Genomic DNA, 21,903 nt, shown 5'->3' with positions numbered 1-21,903 from the left:
TATAAATAATGACATAGAAGGTGTGAATGAAGCTGCATATTTGGAGCAGAGAGAAAAGCCATTGCTACACCTTTCAGGGGTTCCTCTTAGATTCAACTTAACATTCAGACTCATGACTAAGATGGTTCACATTTGCCATGAGTCTACTGAGAAGACAGAGGTCAAGTGACAGAGGTCCTCTCCATCGGAGTCCTTGCAGCAGTTCCTGTAGATGAGAGTTCACACAGCCCTTTGGGAGCTATCCTCTCCCCAGGGGACACAGTTCAAGCTCAAGGAGACAGTTCCACATCAAGCAGTTAGGAAATTGCCCTGGATTAGAAGTCTCACTCCTCACAGACACCAGTGTCACTTGGAACAACTCAACTGGCACAGCTTCCAAAGTCCTCCAAGGTACATGCCCCATCTCAGTAGTTGCTACACCCAAGAAAGCTCAAAGCTGTGACTTTTGTTCAAGTCTTAGGGTTCGTCCAGTCCAGATGCGTTTTACCCATCAGGAGGTATTTTTACCTAATAAAATAGTTGATACTATCACCTTACCTGGTTGCTAGGATGTAAAAGCTAAGTGGTTAGCCATAAGCCACTTTCTCTTGCAGCATGGTTTTGTTAACAGTGATACCCACAATTGTAAAGATTATACCCCAAATGATATTTTTCACATGGATCTATCTAGAGGACTACTGCTGATATTGTTTCACTTTTACAGAGAAATATCAGGGATGGGAGGATGATGAAGCACAAAAAAGCACTTTTTTTCTGGTACAGGTTGTTTTCACAAAACTCAGTGCCAGTCTCAGTGTGGTCTAGAAGGTGCCTCAGGACATTTGCCTCACCTTTCCCTCATCTTACCAAACAGAAGTCTTATTCCATAGGAAAAATAAGTTTTGAAGAAACAGACAAGTGTGGCAGACCTGGTAAGAACAATTCTTTTATCTATAAGTTTATTGGAGTTGGGGAAAGATAAGAGCAAAGGCACCTTGATTATTGTTCATACTTTGTCACTAACTGTGAAATTGGGCAAGTTAATTGTATTTCCTAATTTCCTTAATAAATTCTCTCCAAATTCAAGCTTCTACCACCTTTCTGTTTGTTTTACTTTCATGTTTTGAGGTGTTAATTTCAAGCAACTAAAGAGAAATCGTTTACATTTGCATACAGCTGGAATATGTAATCATTGGGGGAAAAATCTAAAGACCAATTAAAATACTTGGGTGGTAGTTGTATTCTCCAAAAACTAATGAAAAATATTTAAAATATTTTCCATTTTCTAAAAGTAGTCAAATAAAGATAAGCAAGATCTTTTATTCTAAGATTCATCTGATATGGAAATGCGCATTACTCATTCCTGAGAGAGGATTAAGCATTCAGCATTTTCTAAACTTGCTTGACCATGGAACCCTCTCCTGAACAGAACATTCACTTGCAACATAATGTGGAAAATACCAGGGCAGTTATTTTCATGCAATTTTCATGCAGTGCCTATAAAGACTGAGTACTCTTGGAAAAGGGTTTGTTTCAATTTTATTGTGAGAATGTGTCAAGAATTTCTGAATTTAAAAAAATGCCAGCAATTCTTACACAACATCATTCTCCTACTGAGAATTTAAAGAAATTATAGTGGCTAGGGCTATTCATTCTACATGAGTTATTTTTATATTAAGATGGTCTCCATCAATCAGAAAATGACTTTGGAGACTATCTAATACAAAGTATGTGAAACCCTGCTGACTTCAACTCCCAACAATTAATGCTTCACTTCCTAGAATAGGTTTTAGGGTGACCAGCTACACATTCGAGTTGAATGATTCTATACTTTAATTTTCACTCATGAGTATAGAACTGTAAGAAATTACGACCATCTTGAAACAAAAAGCTACATACTGCACAAAAATAAAATAAAATAAATAAATAGATAAATAAAATAAAATAATAAAATAAAATAAAATAAAATATCTTGGTCTAAAACTGGTTTAAGAATAAAAGTTAAACAAAATCGGAGACACCAAAACTAAAACCAAAAAACTTTGTCATGATAAAATTCTTACCCGTGTAATATCCTGTTAACTAAAAGTCTTGAGATCAAAGAAAATAATTATCACTGAGCATTTTTGGACTACTTATGTAAGAGAGGCACTGGAATGGGACTTGCCAGATTTTCTAATCAAAAACAGTATTTGGCATATAGTTGCTCAATGATTATTTACTGAATAAACTAATGAATAAAAAAAGACATTGTTAAACTCCAGGGCTCTTAATTCTGGGACAAGCAATGGAGAGGATTGTGGCGACACAGGAAGAAAGAACCTAAATGCTAAGATCATTTGGCATTGAAACACCCACTCTTTCATCCTTTTCCTTTCTCACGCCCTTTCCCAGGACCTCTGCCTGACACCAAACAGCTGCTGAGACGCAACTGGTAGACTTCTACCTTGCAGTTCCATCTATGTCTCTCTGTACATTAATACTTTATACATGGGAGGGAAAATATACAAGAGAATAAAATGGTGGAGGGCAATATCTAGAGGTTGTAGAAATGAGATGAGAAAGGCATCCATTGGAAGAATAGGGAAAAGTACAATCTAACTGTAAATAAACCACTATATTTGCCTTGATATCAATGTTCTCAGTTCTCTTGACAGAGTTAATTGATAAACAGTAACTACTAGGAACTAATCTTACTTGGAGGCATGCTTGGTTTAGTAAAAGGGCATTAAGATTAAGCTCTACTATAATTCAATGTAATTCAAGGCTGCCTGTCTTAAGGTGCAGTCTTTAAATTGTAATTTTGGAATCGTTAGGGACTTAGCATTAGCATGACAATGTAAAGATTATATTCAAAAGTACCCGTTGAGACAATGATTTTAAATGTATCTTTTGAACGAAAGATAGGTAAGATACACAGTCTTTTTTCATATATCTTCTGCTTTCATTTATACAAGTACAATAAAGCAATTGGAAGTTAAGATCAGGAGCTCTTATCATAACCGTTTGCGGGCAAGTGATTCAGTGCAACGTGGTACAACTCAGTATCATTTGTCAAGGGAAGCTTAAGTGGCTCAGAAATGGAATCGTCTCCTGGTACTCTGTAATACTCATCTATCTCTTTTGTTCAAGGCTGTGATCTTAGGCAGACTCAGTATTAAACCAGCCCAGTACTTAGTACATAAAGCCGAAATTTTAGACGTTTTCACACTCATTAATGTCCTCCTTGTAACAGAGTAGAACAAAGGAGACCACCTAAGGCTACAATAAAAGTCTTAATAACTGTGTCCAAATTCTCAAAACCCCTTTATTTTTAAGTCATGTAGAGGCAGAAAAAAAATACGGTAAACTCGCCAGTGGAATAAGTAATAGCAAGCAGACCTGAGATTTAACTTTAACTTTTCACCTTTAGATCTCTTTCTAAGAAAGCATCTAATATCTACTGATATTTTTAAAAATGAGATTTTGTATGCACTAGAATATTTGTGCTTCGTTTGGTTCATCATTTAGACGAGTTACTTTTGCTTTAGAAGCAAACTTGGAATTAATGAGCATGAACCTATATAGATACACACATACTATTTAGCTATTTATTGATAATAAAAATCCATTTGATAATGAATTGTCCCATTATGTGGCTATGGAATTTTTCTGAAACAGAAATCTCAGTTCTGACATTAGCTATCCTTTTAAAGAGTCCAATCTAATTTATCTTTCATTAGTAATATGTCTGTTTCATGGGGCAAATAATAGTCATTCCATTGTTCTATATGACAGTGACATTGCTGCCCTCACTAGAGACTGGAAATGCCTTCACACATTTATTATAGATCATACTGAAACATTAGTTACATATGCTCTCACATATACATGGTAACACACATGGGTTTATCAGGCTAACTGGTTCTAAATTAAAAACCTGTGTTTGGTAGTATTACTTCTAGTCCAAATCAGTAGCTTGCTAATTTCCTGTGCATGTATAACTTAAATGTTAATATTCAAATCATAACATATTCTTCATTTAGCCTATATTAATATACATTTTAATATCACTTTAAGTTATTGTGAGGTAATTGTGGAATTTCTCTTTAGACAAGCTGCTTCCTAATTACTAAATAGAAAATAGAAAAAGGTGGCATCTGTCATTATCATTGTGCTGGATTTATGGTCATGACAAAATAACAAGAAAATTAATCATCCTACATCCTTCACACTGACCTAACAGTACAGTGTTGCAGCAATATGAAAAAGTGAGGAGAGCTGGACTTTGAAGTTATATGCTATTATTGCCATTTTGAACTTTGTATGAACATGCTCAAGATGTCTAAGACATTGACTATTTTCAACCTGAAAATGAGCCTTGATGTTAATACATCCCACGTGGGTTATGTTCTAGACATGTGGCCGTGGGTAAGTTCCTCAGATGCTGTGAGGTTGGAGTCTGATCACATTAAGAGGTGCGTGAGAAAACAGGTTCCAGATAAGAGAAAACCATCTCAGTTACATTTTTTCAATCAAACTCTGGTCAGCACATTTATATCATTCATTATAAGACATCATAGATGATTTTCATGGCTTGAACCTAAAGCCTGTAATGAAGAAAGCTTCAATAGCTGGGATCACCTAACTAGAAAATATAAGGTATTTAACTGGTAGAATGTAGAAGAAGAAGGCATATTTCTATATTATCTAGTAAACAATTCTTTTCAGTTTTGATGACGTGAGGACAGAAATTGCATCAGAAGAGATTTAAAGTGGTTGTCAAGCCTCTGTGACAAAATCTATGGTACATAGTTTCTCAAAGTCAGTTGCAGTTATCTCTATGGATATTCCCAAGGCCTACATATTTATTTTAACCAAGTGATATGTTGAATAAATATTTTGTTTAAGACCCTCCCAACTCTTTTTCATTTTTTGTAAAATTAAAATATTGTTTCTGAAGGGTCAGAAGACTACTGAACTCTATTATACTATATTTAGTTATGGCAAATCCTATTCTCTTTTCAAACCTATAAAAATCATCCTAGTATAAGCAGCGAAATTACAGAACCCAAAAATGGACTAACAGGTACCAAAGGGAAAGGAACTGGGGAGGATGGGTGGGCAGGGAGGGATAAGGGGGGGAAGAAGAAGGGGGGTATTAAGATTAGCATGCATGGGGGGAGAGAGAAAGGGGAGGGAGGGCTATACAACACAGAGAGGACAAGTAGGGATTCTACAACATGTTGCTATGCTGATGGACAGTAACCGTAATGTGGTTTTTACGGGGGACCTGATATAGGGGAGAGCATAGCAAACATAGTATTCTTCATGTAAGTGTAGATAAAGATTAAAAAAAAAAAGAAAGAAAGAAAGAAAGGGGGGATTACTCCTTGATAGGATAAAACTATTGGTAAATCAAAGATTAACACATGCTTTGAATATCCTTAATGTTGATCACTTAAAGGGTGTCAGATGATCAGCTATGGAGGTACTCTTTTCTGATAATATGCCTTTCTCTTAATAAAAAAAAAAAAAAAAAGCAGTTCCTGTGTGCTGACCTCCAATGAGTTCTACACAGTGGTATAGAGGGCATGTCAAAGTGTGGGCAAAGGGTCTGTTTGTTTCTATGCAGAAGATCAAGGCCTAGCTTGGATACCCAGAAAATGAACTAAGATACGATATGAGGAGGAGCTTCCGGCATCAGCCCTCTCTGGAGGACTCGTGCCGGGGGACGATCATCAAAAAGCCTCCACAGGGATCCGGGTGATGTTGTGGTTGTGGCTGCGTCCACCCCACCATTTCCTGGACTTGCCATAGGAATGAGGAGGGAGATGTCTAGGCTGGCATGTGCATACAGTGAGACAACGAATTTGACCGGCTCTGTACTGTTGGAACTCAACCAGGAGTTGGGAGAGGTGCAAGTTGTAGCACTCCAAAATCTTACAACTATAGACTATCTACGGTTAAAAGAATATATGGGATGTGAACAGATCCCAGAAATGGGCTGCTTTAATTTGTCTGATTTCTCTCAGACTGTTCAAGTACAGTTGGACAATATCCATCATATCACAGACAAATTTTCACAAATGCCTAGGGTGCCTAAATGGTTTTCTTGGCTTCACTGGAGATGGCTGGTAATTATAGATTTGCTTTATGTTACCGTATTCCTATTATGTTAATACGTGTGCGCAAGTTAGTAGTTTAAAACCTATACATGCTTGAGGTACTCTATAAGAAGATATGTCAAAGAAATAATCAATCCTCCCATGTTTTCTTCCATATGCTACCTCTACAGCTTTTCTTTTTCCTTTCTAATTACAACCCTTAATTAGAATTCGTGCCTCATATCGAATTTACCGAGTATCATAATTCCTCCAGGTGATAAAGATACCTCGAGACAAGTGCTGGGCATAGAAGCCACAGGGCATAAATCTGCAAAGAAGTAAAAAGCTAACCTTTTCAAACAATATGGCTTCTCTCTCACTTACCAACTTTACATCTCCCTGTATGGCCCCGGAAGATGACTGGTTAGCCAGAGATGGGTAAGATTCCTCAAGGGAGGAACAACCTAAGACAGGCACAGTCGCAGGGGGGCCATCAGGTGAGAAATCGGGGAACAATAGTGGTGAAGCTTAGAACCTCACCACCCCCTGTTTTGAGAGAAAGCTTCTGCATCCGTGGATGTTTTATTGCCCTTGTCTAGCTCGGATTAGCACATAGTCTACAGGCACACACCTGATCATCTACAATTGCTCTCTTACAACACTAAACTATGTTTTCTAACTTTATCTCGCATCTACCTACCACTTCAGCATTTTATTAAAAATAAAAATAATAATAATAATAAAGGGAGAAATGTGGGATCCACATATAAGTCAAGTATAAAAATCAAACGAATATTCATATTTGACCTGATTGTTTGTAGTTCATAATGCGTGATCAAAACCGAAAGTTTCTGTGATGAATGCCCTTGTACTGTTCACCATGTAAGAACTTATTCACTATGTAAGAATTTGTTCACCATGTAAGAACTTGTTCATTATGCTTCAGAAGATTGGAGACTTACGAGAATTAGGCTTGAGATGGATTAATGATTGTACATTGAGCATTGACCCCCCTATACAGAATTTTATTGTTGTTAACAACCATTTGATCCATAAATATGAGATGCGCTCTCAAAAAAAAAATCATCCTAGTTTAAAATACTGACTAGTTTTACTCCTAAATGCTAGTCTTCTTAAAAAATAAAAAAACTTTCCATATTATGTACAATCCATGGTTGAAAATAAATAGACCCAATCCAATTGAGAGTTCATTTGACTTGTGTATATAATTTAGTCTGAAACAGTATAACAGAAAATCACCATTTTAATGCTCTTGCAGTAACAATAAAGTATTTCACACTTACATACAGCTTTACAGAAAGATGAGCTAGATATTTAGATAAGTATATAGATTTTCAAAAGACATAAAATCCATTATTTGTTCCTCAAAAACTCATAAGTATGCAATCGGTATAACCCTAATCCTTGGTTCCTAACATTTTCACATCACTGATCATGCATGGCTCTCTTTTATTCTAGTTCATTATACTTATACTCATCTTTACTCATCGTCTATCAGATTAAAATCTAATAGATAATCCATTAATCTTGATCTTTAAACTAAGTTTAATATGTCAGAAAGGCAAGATGATTAGTATAAGTTCAACATATAATCATTAAGTGCTTATTATATACCATTCACTATATTTCCTTCAGTAATTTGAAACAGATCACATTGGTATTAGGGGACATTCCATCCTCCCTCAATACGCATTTGTATGAAAATAATGACAACTTTCAATGTAGCCGTTTGCTGGTTCTGTAGAGTACTTCCCCCGCCAAGTCCCTCTGAACTCTCTACAGCTCCCCCATCTTCAAAACATGGAAGGTGTTTGCCAAATAGAACTTCAAATGAAAGAAACATTTTGGTAACCTGGGCACAAATAGAGCATCTATATACTTATCTAAATATCCAGGTCTATTATTTTTGGTAATGAGAGAAAGTTACATGTCATTTTAACATTGTTTTCTGTCAGCCTGCATTAAGGTTAAAGACTGCCAATTATTGTATATTGCCATGAATTACATCAAGGTATTTAGTCAAATATTTAATTTATTCTTAACTTGTCACAAAGTTTTGTCAAGAATAAAGTTTTAGGAGCAGTATGTGAAGTTTTTCTTTACTTCATAAATAAAAAATCCATTATCTGTAAAAATAAATCATTTATCACTTCACTTGTTTTCCAAAGGAAAGATATGGGAACTTTGATCAACTGTTAAGCAGGAGAGAAAAGGATGGAGAAAATGCAGTTACTTGAATCCATTCTGGTCCTTTGCCTTTATTTTTCTTCTTGCTTTAGAAGCCTTCTACTCCTTCAGCAAATTTAGGGCAGAAAATTGTCCCAGTTCTTCAGTGTCAGAAAATATACTTATTTTATCTTAACAATAGTTAAACCAGGCAAAGAATTTGAGGTTGACTGATTTTAACGCTAGTGCTTTTATGAAATCTTCCTATTGTTTTCTGGCATCTATCCTGGCAGATGAGAAGTTTACTGTTGTCCTAATTGCCTTTCCTTTTGTTTCTGGTAGCTAATAAAATGATTTCATTAACCTTGATGTGTCTAGGTCTGGATTCATTTGTATTGGTCCTACTGGCTATTCAATATGTACTTTTAATCAGTGTTCTCATTTATTTTTTTAGTTCTGGAAAGCTCTGACATTATCACTTCAAACATGGCTTCTTTGTCATTTTCTTTATTCATTTCCTAAGAAATGTGTAATGTTGGAACTTTGCAAGCTATATGCCTTGTCTCCCAATTATTTCTTTATATATACTTTTTGAATCTCTTTGCCCTCTTAGCCAGCATTTAGTATAAATTCCTCTGCTCATTAATTTTCATATTGGCTCTGTCCTTCCTAAAGTTAATCTGTTGAGTCTGCTGAGCTTTTTTTTTTCTATATTTTTTTTTCTGGTAAAATTATCCTGAGAAAATATTTATAAATTTGGAAAGCATAAAAAATAAACAAAAGTAACAAGCATCTATATTGCCAGCTCCCAGAATTAACCACTTTTTTAAAATTTACTTTACTCATAAGCATCTTTCCCCACCATGTACATACTTTAAAAACTAGTGAAGAAATGAATAAAGGTATATTTTTAACAGAAATAATTACCTAATCACTCATAAAGCTAAAGTCCTCTTCAATCACCACTTCCATTGCTGATCCACTCCGCCTCTATTCTGAGGTAAATGCTATTAAAATTTGGGTTACATCCTTCCATTAATTTTATAAACTTTTGCATATATGAATATGCAGCCATGCAAATTCTCTAGTGATATTTTAATATACATAAATATTTCATGCAATACCAAACATATCATTTATTTACTAATGTTTCTGAAATTTCCCCACATGTTGAAACACATATATTTCATGCATTTCATTGAATTACAGTACAGTATTTCATTATGTTTTGCCATATTGTATTTACTCTTCTTTTGTTAGGTTTTGTCATTCCTTTATGATGTGTATTTTTCTCTATTGTGAACAGCAATGAAAATAAACAGTATCTTTGTGCATGTATTTTATACATGCACATGAATACTTTAGGGGAAGTCCCAAAAGGTGGAATTTCTGGGTGAAAAGGTTTTAGATCTAAGTGATATGCCTAAGACATTTTATCACCCTTACAAATGTCTAACAGCATTTAAAATTTTAACAATCTGATCAGTAGAAAATAATACATACATGTTTTTTAACTGGCATTTTCCTGATGACTAATAAAGCTGAGAAAAATCTCTATGTGTTTATTAGCTTCCTTGATTGTCTGTTTAAATATTTTCACTGTTTTTCAATTAGATTGGTTCTTACTAAATAGAAAATATTTGCATATTCAGAATGGTGACACTTTGTTAAATAGTACAAACATTTTCTCCAAGAATAAAATGTATTTTATATCTCCATTAGTTTTGTTCTTTTGGGTAGTTTCAGAGCCTTTTTTTTGTTTCCTTAGTAATTGCTCTTTTCGAGTAACTGCTCTCTCTTCATCTATTAGACAATCATGTATAAAACTATTTTAGTAATTTTTCCTATTATTTTCATTTCATCTGGAGTAATTTTATATCCTGAGTGTTGATTGTTTTCTTTTTTCAATTTTAATATGTTATCATTTTTGATAAATTGAAGTCACTATTATTTTAAGAACTATGCTGAAGTCTTTTTATTTAGACATGTTACAGTCATTGCTCTTTTAACAGATGAAAGGAGGGGTGCAGGTGGGTCAGGGTAACAGAGGAGAGAAGGCAGTGGGACAAAGGTAGCAGAGTCAGTGAAGATGACGCTACACTGCTTCTTTGAAGAGGGAAGCAGGGGCCACGAGCCAAAAAATGCAGGTGCTTTCTAAAGACTGGAAAAGGCAAGGGAACATTTTCTCCTGAAGTCTCCCGAAGGGAGGCAGCCCTGCCTACACCTTGATTTAGCCCAGTGAGACTCACACTGGACTACTGACCTTATAGAACTGTAAGATAATATATTTCTGTTGTTTTAAGCCACTAAGTCTGTGATGCAACAATTTTTTATAGTACCAATAGGAAACTAATACAGTAGCTTACCTAGCTACACAGCCTCCTAAAAGTTAGAGGTTGCCAACAGAAGTTCTCTTGCCTCAGTCTCCATCTTACTCACTAGCTTGCCTTATATCCAGTGAGTCTAATTCCCTCATAAAGGGCAATGTTACTCCTGCAGACCCACAGGATAGAAATTCCAGGACACCTCTTCCCACTTCCAGACCTTGATCTCAGCACACTATGCCTTCAGACCTGCCTACCACACTGTGCATATTTTGTTTCTGCTTTGTATTTGGTCTGCAGAGGTTTACTTTGTTGGGATATGCCTCTTATCTCTCTTTACGTTGTATCTATCATTGCTAGTAGAACAATAGTCAAGACATTTTATTGACTTTTTTGGTGAAGACAGTTTTGTAAAGTAACACTTGAGGCAGCCCTGCTGTTCCAATAGCAATCAATGCATGTGTTTATAATTTCAAGTCCTTTCCCCTCCTGCTTTTTTGCTCCACTTCCATTCCCATTTTTCTCTCTCAAATACACAAAATCTTTAAAAGATAAGACTTTGATTTTTCTTCCACTTACACTTTAGGATAAAAAAATAAAAGGCAAAAAACATGCAGAAGTGGCAACATGTTGAACCAAGTACTCTCTAGAGTCTTTTTCCAATTTGTGTGTCCATTTATTCTGATTATTATTCCAGAGGGTGTCTAGATGCAGGAGTGACCATAAAAAAAAAAATAGGAAAAGACAAATTCAACCCAAAAAGCTCCCATTCCAAAAGTTTGTATAAATGTAATAGATCTTTAAAAAATACATCCAAGTGGAAAATTTGTTTAGCAGAAAATATGTTCTCATTTTTTTTTTCAGTCCAAGTATTATAGGAAAATAGGAGTTGTAAAACAGAATTATAAAATCAAGTAGTTAGAATATTAAAATAACAGCAATCTGGTATATTGCAAATCTGGGTTAGTATAAGAATTATGGATACTATTTTCTGATGTGTATTAAATTAGGGAGCAGGGCCTATACACTCTCATGTACCCCGAAACCCAGTATCATCTCTTGATATCCAAGTAGGTAAATTATCACCATCAAAAATAAGATAAACCAATCAAGCCTACATGAAATGAGGTTCCTGCATTTTCAGACATATATTACAATTTTATGTTTTCTTCAACATTGTAAAATAAAGTCTTATTGTGAACAAGAAAGAATTTAAAAACAAAAGAGTTTATAAGTGCCATCTTGTGGAATGACCTTCCAATATGATGACCAAGATATTTGTTTTTCAAGGCCCTTAACACTTGAGAAATGTCACTCAAACTATATAGCCAAGTGTAAAGCAACATGTGATCTAAAGCTACCTCTGTTATATACCTGATTACTAATGGCATGTATCTACTCATTTGACTGAAGCTCTCATCGGAAAAAGATACAGACTACGTATGGTTTTCACTTTCTACTTCCAATTCCTTTCTCTCATTTAAATTTCACATTGAACATGTGTGAATCATGTTGACCAAAAGTACTTGAACAGGCCAAATAAGGCACCTGCTGGACCATAAGTTCTCTCCAGGAGGACCTCACCAAGAGTGTCATGGCAACAACCTCATTCAGGGAGACTCCTCTCAAATCTATGTTCTTTTGTATGTACATTCATTTGAATTGGGTATATTTTATTACCAAAGTTGTTGTTCTCCCCTTATTAAAAATTAGATTCATAATTCATGATTCTTATTTGTTCACTGGTGTGAGACCCCAGCATCTCGTACTCCTTGTGACACAAAAAAGGAGTTTTATTAGTGTATACTGAATGAACAAATGAATGCTTCTCACCCAAACTGCAGCCACTGTGGTTGGACCAGGGACAGACTTTTGCCAAAGGCAACCACAACTGGTTTGACATAAAAGCCAAGTGCAACAGGGTACACTCTGTCCTGAATAGTGAATCATTACCTTGGAAATCATCTCTCTTGGACAGTTTAACAATGAGACAAACAGAAGGGTCAGCAACTAACAGAGGGGCAGGGAAAGGACGCTCCGATCATTAAGCCATGAGCAAGAGCAAGCAGTGGAGAGGAAAGAAGAGAGAACTTAGAGAGCAGTGGCAACAGGACAAGGAGAGCAAGTGTGCCGAATTTACCCCAGAATCATAAAAACCAAGGATGGCACCCTATCTGGTAAGAGATGACGGGAGAGCTACAGGCATACTGCACACAGTGCCCACTCCACTTTCCACTGGGTCTCACCAGGGGATTGCTGAACTGACCTCCTGTCACCCTGTTTCCCACAGTTCTTTAAAGTCAACTACCATCAACCTAATTATAGCTCTGCTCCTTGTAGCTGGACAAGAACCCAAAATGTCTCATTTAATACATCAAACGGTAATGTTAAGTCTGCCCTAGCCTTTTCCATCTTTAAGTTCACAAAAGATTGGGTCCACATTGCTCACTTATTTGACTCAAAAACCAAGGACTTGATATATATATATATATATATATATATATATACACATTTTTTTTTTGCTAGTCCACCTTGAGTCAAATTCTGAGTCCTGCCACAGCACCATCATCATTTTCTTTTATTATTATCATCAGAGCCAAAGATGGTTAGCCTATTGTACATTTCAAATTCGGACAGCAGTGTGCATCCTTTTTACCCACTCTAGTAAGCTTTTGCAATCATTGTGCTTATTTGCTGCTTCCATTGCCCCTGGGTCTTGAAATGCCTTTCACTGTCATATACTCTTAAAATCACAAGGTGGAAATCAACACTTTTTGGTCAGATGAGTCACCTTTGATGGTGCCATCAGTAAGTTCTAGAATACTGATTTTCCTGCTGTGACAAAAAGATGTAACATCTTTTCCCCACAGTTCTAATAAATTAACTCAGATGAATTTAAAATAAGCTCCTGATATAATTAAGATTAATCTTTAAAGGAAAGCCAAATGTTTAAGGAATGTCATGACCTTTCTACCTATTTAATAAATAAAATCAATGTTTATGACTGTTCAATTTCAGCATCCCTTTGAAACTTCCTTCATTGCTCCTAGGACACTAGCATTAGATAAATAGGATTGCTGGTTTCACTGCTTCGAATCCATCAGTAGTGTCAGCACTATAGGCAAGTGAGTTGATAATGACTCTAAATAAGGTAGGCACTTCGGACCAGAGACTTGTGTGAAGAATGATGGAAACAAAGAGCCAAAAGCTTGGAGCTGAAATGTTACTTATTTCTGCTCAGAGATCTCATAAAAATAAGCTTAATTTAAGTCAGCATTTAATCATTAATCTCAATTTAAGTTATATTTGAAAAATAATATGTGATGAATATGCTAACTGCAGTGATCAGCAGAATTTTACAATCTGAAAAAATGGAAATGAGTGTCCTAAACTTCTTTACGTAACAGCTGCTGCCTAAAACCTGGCTTGTAGATTACCAAGAAGATACATCCTATTTCTGGAAAACTGGGTACATCTACTCTGAGGAACCCTTTATTAACATAGAAATGTTTTTCTTGTTTTTTTTTTTTGAGAGGGCATGTCTCCTATTTATTGATCAAATGGTTGTTAACAACAATAAAATTCTGTATAGGGGAGTCAATGCACAATCATTAATTCACCCCCAGCCTAATTCTCAACAGTCTCCAATCTTCTGAAGCATAACAAACAAGTTCTCACATGGTGAACAAATTCTTACATAGTGAATAAGTTCTTACATGGTGAACAGTGCAAGGGCAGTCATCGCAGAAACTTTTGGTTTTGATCACGCATTATGAACTATAAACAATCAGGTCAAATATGAATATTCATTTGATTTTTATACTTGATTTATATGTGAATCCCACATTTCTCCCTTAATATCATTATTATTATTATTATTATTTTTAATAAAATGCTGAAGTGGTAGGTAGATGCAAGATAAAGGTAGAAAACATAGTTTAGTGCTGTAAGAGGGCAAATGTAGATGATCAGGTCTGTGCCTATAGACTAAGTATTAATCCAAGCTAGACAAGGGCAACAAAACATCCTCGGATGCAGAAGATTTCTCTCAAAACAGGGGGGGTGAGGTTCTAAGCCTCACCTCTGTTGATCCCCAATTTCTCATCTGATGGCCCCCCTGTGACTGTCCCTGTCTTAGGTTTCTCCTCCCTTGAGGAATCTTACCCGTCTCTGGCTAACCAGTCATCTTCCGGGGCCATACAGGGAAATGTAAAGTTGGTAAGTGAGAGAGGGAAGCAATATTGTTTGAAAAGGTTAGCTTTTTACTTCTTTGCAGATTTATGCCCTGTGGCTTCTATGCCCAGCATTTGTCTTGAGGTATCTTTACCACTTGGAAGAATTATGATACTCGGTAATTTCGATATGAGGCTTGAATTCTACTTAAGGGTTGTAATTAGGAAGGAAGAAGAAAAGCTATAGAAGTAGCAGATGGAAGAAAACATGGGAAGATTGATTATTTCTTTGACATATCTTCTTGTAGAGTAACATAAGCATGTATAGGTTTTAAACTACTAATTAAATTGGACACACACATTAACATAATAGGGATACAGCTACATAACCAAAGCAGACCTATAATTACCAGCCATCTCCAGCGAAACCAAGAAAACCAGTTAGGCACCCTAGGCATTTGTGAAAACAGTGTTAATTTAGCTCTGTTATTGAAATTTGGGCAAGATGAGAATTAACTTACTTAAAATTGAAAGAACTGGAATGGCCAAAATATAAAGGTCTATGTAGGTTCTTATTTAGGAAGCATATTTGTAATATATAAAACTATTCATGAAAATATTAAATAATCATGTAATAATTTATTATGTATCTATATCTGTTGTACTTCATCTCTATAGCTCTATTTGGGTTTAAATAATTTATGTAAAAGTTTATCATGATGTCATGTTTACTGTGTTTTGCAAAAACTCAAATAACAGTAATATTTTTTCATTGTTTAATGAATATTTACTGAGCTAAAAGGGGTCACTGGTTTCCTCTGCAGAGGGGTTGTCTCAGAGATTGCAGTTATTCATAAGATATGGAGAACTAGTTGATGATTTTTTCAAGTCATCACATGATACACTTTTTATTGAAGTATAATTGATACACAATATTAGTTTCAGGTGGACAACACTGTGATTCTGTTATATAACATAAATGTGATTAAAGAAAAGTGACTTTTAAAAAGTAAGGTCATTTGCTTCTGCATTATACTCTAGCCCACCCTGACTGATACATCATTTCACTTACCATATGGCACACACTGTAATTGATGTGGTGGTCTTTCCAATAGTATCAACCACTTTATCCATGCCACTCCCAATAATGAATGCCCTTCCATCTCTTTTTCTGATTGCCATTAAGTATAAAAGTGAGATTTACTTTGAGAGGTTTGGTGATAGAAAGAATCTTGGGAAGAAAACATACTATCCATAAGGAGGAAGCCCTTGAACCTCCAACTCCCAAATTAGTAATACAAATAGGTACAAATTCTCTGACAACATGTAAATGTAAATATTCATGTGTGAATAATAGTTCTACTTTCTGGAAACTCACCTTTTGTTCTTTTATTATCAAAATTTGCACATCATTAATGCTTATGTATTAATAATGATCTAATTCTTGACAATATGCCACCAATTCATTGTGATCATGATTTTATTATTTCCCATATTTCCAAGTTTAACACTTTCTGCTTTAAATGAAAGCCATGATAGGCATCCCAAAATGCCCATCATTCTCATGCCTTTCTTCCATCCAGGGTAAACTTAATTGTTTTCTCAGGACCCTAGCATTCATGAATGATCTATGATTCCCTTCTATTCAAACCCTTCTTTCAGAAAAAATAACTCAATGCTAACCTTTTACTATGTGATTTAAGTAAATGTAACTGTCCCAGAGTTAGCTGTATGGTAAACCATGCCATTAAAGAAAGCAAAAGTTTTGTTGCTTTCTCAAACACTCCACTGATTGGCAGGCATTTGGTTGATATTCTTGTAAAAAATCTTTCCAAATATCTCAAAAATCAGACAGCCAGCAATTTATTTGCTACCAACTTAGTTTGTATCAAGAAGGCACCACACATACAAAACACATCTTTGGATTTTAATTATTTGCCACTTGCAGAAAAAATTACTATGTATTTAAAATAAAGAGCTGAAAAGATTATAAATTGTATTCCTTAGGATAATTATGAATTTCTTGGTAACTCTGGGTAAATAGTACTCTATACTATATCAAGGACATGATAAATAAAAATAAAATAAAATAAATAACAAACTGCCTAATCTTTCTCCAGACCAAATAAATTAGAAACAGGGGTTGGGCTTAGGTATATATCTGTATTAATTAAAAGCTTCACAAGCAATTCTGATGCACATACTGAATTGAAAGCTACTATCCTAAGGAATACTGGGCATATTTCCTTGTGAAAGAAAAATATATATGCATTTAAATAAAGCCAGCCCTTTTTTTAAACCTACTATATCTTTCATTAAGTCGTTGCCACACCATAGTGATAAAAATTCTGAGATGTCCTAAAATTAAGTGACATAAGGGCTGGATAATGGGGAAGAAAGACAAGGGAACATAATCACTCAATAGCAGCTGGTTGAAGTTAACCAGAAAGTACTTTCCTGGATTTGAACAGTTACCTAGAAGGTCCCCAGAACTGCTGCATTCCCCTTGCATATGACCAATGCCTGGCCATCAACAGCCAATCCAGGAACCTCCTCTGTGTACTTGTTAGGCAGAAAGACAGACATGAGTAGGGTGGAGAGAGAATAAAGCCAATAAAGCCCACTAAAAGGGACCCAAAGAGGTAATAAGATAAAACCAGTGAGGCAGAAAGGACTCACAGAGTTAATTAGTTAATAAATTCAAGTTTCAAAGGCCAGGAGTGACTTGGAATGTCTGGATTGTCCCCAAATAAAGAAAAACATCAGAGCACAGCCCATGTCTTCATTGAACAAATTAGATCAGGCTTCCAAGGCCAAAGACTATCAATCAAGGACTTTTCTGCCCTACCCCATGAGGTGGGGCATGGAAAGGGGACAAGGGTCCTGCCATTATAAAATCTACTTAGCCTGCAAAAAAGGTCCAGGTTATTCTTTAACTTAATCTATATGCTGTTCTTTCTCTTCTTCTAGCCCCTTAATAAATTAAGTAACTTTGTAACCAAGATAGGAGATAGACCTCTGAAGTGTAAGTGAACCTATGTGGATAAAGAATGCAACACAGTCACCTAAATAACCCTATTCTTAAGACAAAACTTCAAAGGAATTATAAATTACTTGTACACATCATGCCTTATGCTGACCCCTACCCAAAAAGCCCTATAAAACCCCAGGCCCTAAATCCTTAAGTGTGCTTCCTCTCTGAGGCTGCCCACACTCCCCCTTCTTTGAGTGTGCACTCTTTGCCTTAAATAAAGACTTCTTACCGTTCAACTTACTAAGTTTAGTCTCTGCGCTCTTCCAGTGGTGAGCTTCCTTGTCACTTTCCTGTTTCATTCTGTTCTCCAGACTTAAGCACAAGCCTTCACTCCCTCTGTCCTATTTCAGACAAGTAGGGAGGGGCTACTGAGAGCTCTGATTTGGGCTTGCAAATTCCCGTCGCCTGGGTGACCTGGACGGAACTGCAGCTGTGTGATCGTGCTCTTTAATAGCCTGCCTGAAACTCTCCTTCCTTTGCTTTGGGAAGTCCCCTGAACATAACCTCACTCCATCAACTGCTCTGTGACTCCCCCAAATCCTGGGGTGGTAGGGACTTAGTTCCCAATGCCATGTAGATCCAAGTGGACACTGGATGCCAGGTGACTGCTGGCTTTAGCAGTTGGCAAGGGATTTGCCTTACGCTGAGCAGGAAATGTGAGCTTCCCTTTCCTCCCTCTGTTCATCCTTGCTCTCTGCTACCAGCAAGGCAGCTGCCACTCCCTGCTAGTCTCGCTTTAATGAATTCCTCCCTCACCTTCCGCTCTGAATTCCCTGTGTCTCCGAACAGAATGCCTTCCTGACAGACTAACCACCTATCTCAGGACTTTGCTCGCTTTGTGTTAACCCAAATTTCTTATCGATACCCAATGTGAATTTAAAGAACTTTCTTTCCTTGAGGTCCCTTATAAGTGTCCCCTGTTTCTTGAGTCTGTCAGACAAGTTGTTTCTGTTAACTGGCCTTGGTGCTGGTGAAGCAGAAACTTCCTATCCCAGGACTCAGTCCTTTTTCTGGCTTCACCTGTAAAGACTCAATAAACCCTTTTATTTCAGATATCTCTTGGTCTCTAGAGTTTTTGATTTGTCAATAGGCTCATATTACAATCTACATTCAGCTTTGATATTAAACAATAATTCTTAAAAAAGAGTTCATCAGATGCAATTAACCTACTTTTAAATGTGTAATTCTTGTTTTCTTGCCAACAGACATCCTATAGAGATAAAGGGAAAATCAGTTGTGGCTTCCAGTCCATCCCACGTTACTACTCATAATGGAGGTGGAGGACCGCAGCCTGGGGAGTGCCAGGGGAGGAACGGCTCTCCATGCATGTGACTAAGGCAGAAGGTTTGAACAAATTATAGAAATTGATACAGAGAGTGGGTTCCGCTATTCCTTTCTAGAAAAGCAAGGACCTCCAACAGAAGGAAGAAAGAAGGCATTGGACTTCTTACCTTGTTTATATAGTGCACATTCCCACATTTGTCAGCAAGGAGGGACAAGTTATACCCCCTCCCTCAACTCACACACACTCTTTATTCTGCTTGAATACTTTTCCTTTAGGAAAGGTGGAATGTGACATGCGTATGGGTCATTCAGTTGTTCAATTAGTCACTGAAGAACCACATCAAATACCAATTATGTGTCCAAATTGATACCAGGGCTCTGAGGATTGCAAATACAACTCACTAAACTAGATCTCAATATGTTCTCATGGCTTTGAAGGCACTGAAAAAGACAGGCATGCACACAGGTAGGTTGCCAGGTTCTAAGCACTATACTGATGTTCAAAGAACATTTGAGGTACCACAGAAGTGATGCCTGGCTGTTGTAGGGGATCAAATTTTGCCACCCCAAGACATGCCTCTTCAGCATAAATTATTTTAGGCTGGTTATTTTAAAAATACTACAGACACAGGAGAAGTCCTGAAAACTGAGTATAAGTTACTTCTTTTGTAAAAGACATTTATATATATAAGGAAAATCTCCATGTGAAGAGTACCTCCTTCTCAGTACCAAGAGGAGGAGGATAACTCAATCTCTAGAACCTCTTATCAATGGGGAAGGCAGAGACTTAAATCTGCACAACCTTATCCTTGATCGCTATGCCTTGCCTGGTCACCTTCCATAACTGACTTACCACCCTCAACACCTTATTTTGTCTTTAGCTGAAGATGGTATTTAAGGTGATGGTTTAGGCCATTTCAGGAGTGGCTCAGTATTCCTGGGTCTCTCTCATGTATAAGGAGGTATGCATGTTATTAAACCTGTGTTTTATTTTCTCTGTTAATCTGTCTCATGTCAGTTTAATTCTCAGATCAGCTAGAAGAATCTTGAAGGGCAGAGGAAAATTTTTCCTCCCCAACACCATCTTTTCAAGACTCCAAGACTGTGGCAAGAATTGCACTTGGGCATGTTTAAGAATAAAGGAAAAATGTAAAAAAATTCTCCTGCTCACTTTTTTCTAACTTTGGACTCTTTGGACTGAAGGAAAACAATTATCTGCCTTGAAAGAGGTGTACCAGTGGGACATCAGAAGCCTTAAATTCTTGGTGCTTCTAACTTATACTTTGTAACTACTTGAAAATGGTTTTCTCATAGCCTTTTTCCTTCATCTAGAGTTGTACAAAAAGCACCACAGGTCAAATACATACTGTAGTGAAAAATTTGGAACAATGCTACAATGCTATCTGAAAGTGCATTTAAAAATGCAGGCATATGGTTATAATGGCATTATTTCTAATCCAAATGCTTTATAACATGCCTCATTTAGGATTAGATCCATGCCTGGTATGAATTAATGGGAAAACTGTTTCTGAATTATCCAAGTGTAACAGGTGGTCGGGCAGGCTCAATTCAAGGGTTTTTCTCAATTTCAGTGCTAGAGGGGTGACCTCTGTGCAGACTTGCAAGCCCACCTTGATTCTGCAATATCTGTAGCAAAGCATTATTTCAATTGTTATTTGACAAAGCATTAAAAATCATTGAGATGAGAGAAAAAAATGCTGTGTACAATTGGACAGTGTTAGTGAATAGTTAAACTAAGAACGTCTATGTGTGCTTGGGTACATGAGTATACACATGGTCCATTCTCAGAGACCACAATTTTAAGGTAAATGCAGAATCAGAAATTATATGATTAATTTCTGAGGCAGCCTTTAAAGAAAGCCCAAGGCACACTGTTATGCGTCAACTACATATTAGAGGCACAAAACTAATGCTGTCTAAAGCTAAAAATTCTGGCCTTTAGGAGACTTACACAGATCCTAGGATCCTAGGGGAGAGCTTAAAACTGTAAAGAGAGTGGGTGAATAAACATGCGCCAGCTACGAGAATATACTACGATATATTCTCTGGTGAGTTGTTGAAGGACTGGCTGGCAGGCAGTCTGAGGTGATCTGTCTAATGAAGGTCTAGAAGGCTGGAGTTTCCCTTGAATGAGAACAGATTCAGCCACTGTGGAAATTAGCCTATGAGGTGTTAGAATTGGCATCATATGAATGTTAAGAGGCCAGACCCCTGATTTCACTCAAACTGAAGACCCTTCAGTTGCATGTGTATCAGGCATTATAATTTTAAAGCCTTTCCTACAGAGTTTACAAGGGTAGGTGATTATGGGCAAAATTGGATTTTTTCCAGAATCTCTCGCCTGGCCTTAGTCCATCTCCATATCAATAGGTGTTTCCAAGGGGTGGGGAGAGGCTGTTCTCTTGGTGTAGCCAGGACTGGGAGAGAAATGGGAGAACCAGAGCAGTGGCCACAGAAATAATGGAGTCAGGCTTCTTGTAAGCAATAAACAGGTTTCTCCCACTTTACAGTTTCCCCTTGACTGATTTCGGCTTTGTAGGTTTGCTTGCCCTGGGCTGAGAATGCATTCCCCTCCACCCCCGGCCCCCAAGAGTTACAGTGATGTATTTGCTTTTGGTAACAGAGGGAGTCACTTGCATAAATGACATTGTCTTCTCTACTGTGAGTTGGGTGGCCAGATTAATGGTACAGGCTGTGCATGTTTGATGCCTTTTGTTAATTTGACTGCAGCCCACTCTACTAGTTTATAGTTTAAAAGCCACCCAAGATCTCCAACAGGCAAAGAGCTTGGAAGTCATCACTCCCATTTTATAAGA

The 21,903-nt window shown here is 36.7% G+C and overlaps 1 protein-coding gene and 1 long non-coding RNA gene across 2 annotated transcripts in view; one reads left to right on the top strand and one right to left on the bottom strand.

Annotated features, from left to right (window-relative positions):
- The window catches only part of IL1RAPL1 (interleukin 1 receptor accessory protein like 1), a 1,253,736-nt gene that overhangs the window by 327,349 nt on the left and 904,484 nt on the right, over positions 1-21,903 (bottom strand). The window lies entirely within an intron of this gene.
- On the top strand, positions 12,632-20,191 carry LOC140847489 (uncharacterized). The gene is made up of 3 exons (XR_012127552.1): positions 12,632-12,753; positions 18,988-19,126; positions 20,085-20,191. It is a non-coding gene; the product is annotated as an uncharacterized lncRNA (long non-coding RNA).

Source organism: Manis javanica, chromosome X (genome assembly GCF_040802235.1).
Source record: "Manis javanica isolate MJ-LG chromosome X, MJ_LKY, whole genome shotgun sequence".
NCBI classification, from domain to species: Eukaryota; Metazoa; Chordata; class Mammalia; order Pholidota; family Manidae; genus Manis; species Manis javanica.
Note: the sequence above shows the minus strand (reverse complement) of the source record. Positions and strands in the feature narration are given on the sequence as shown.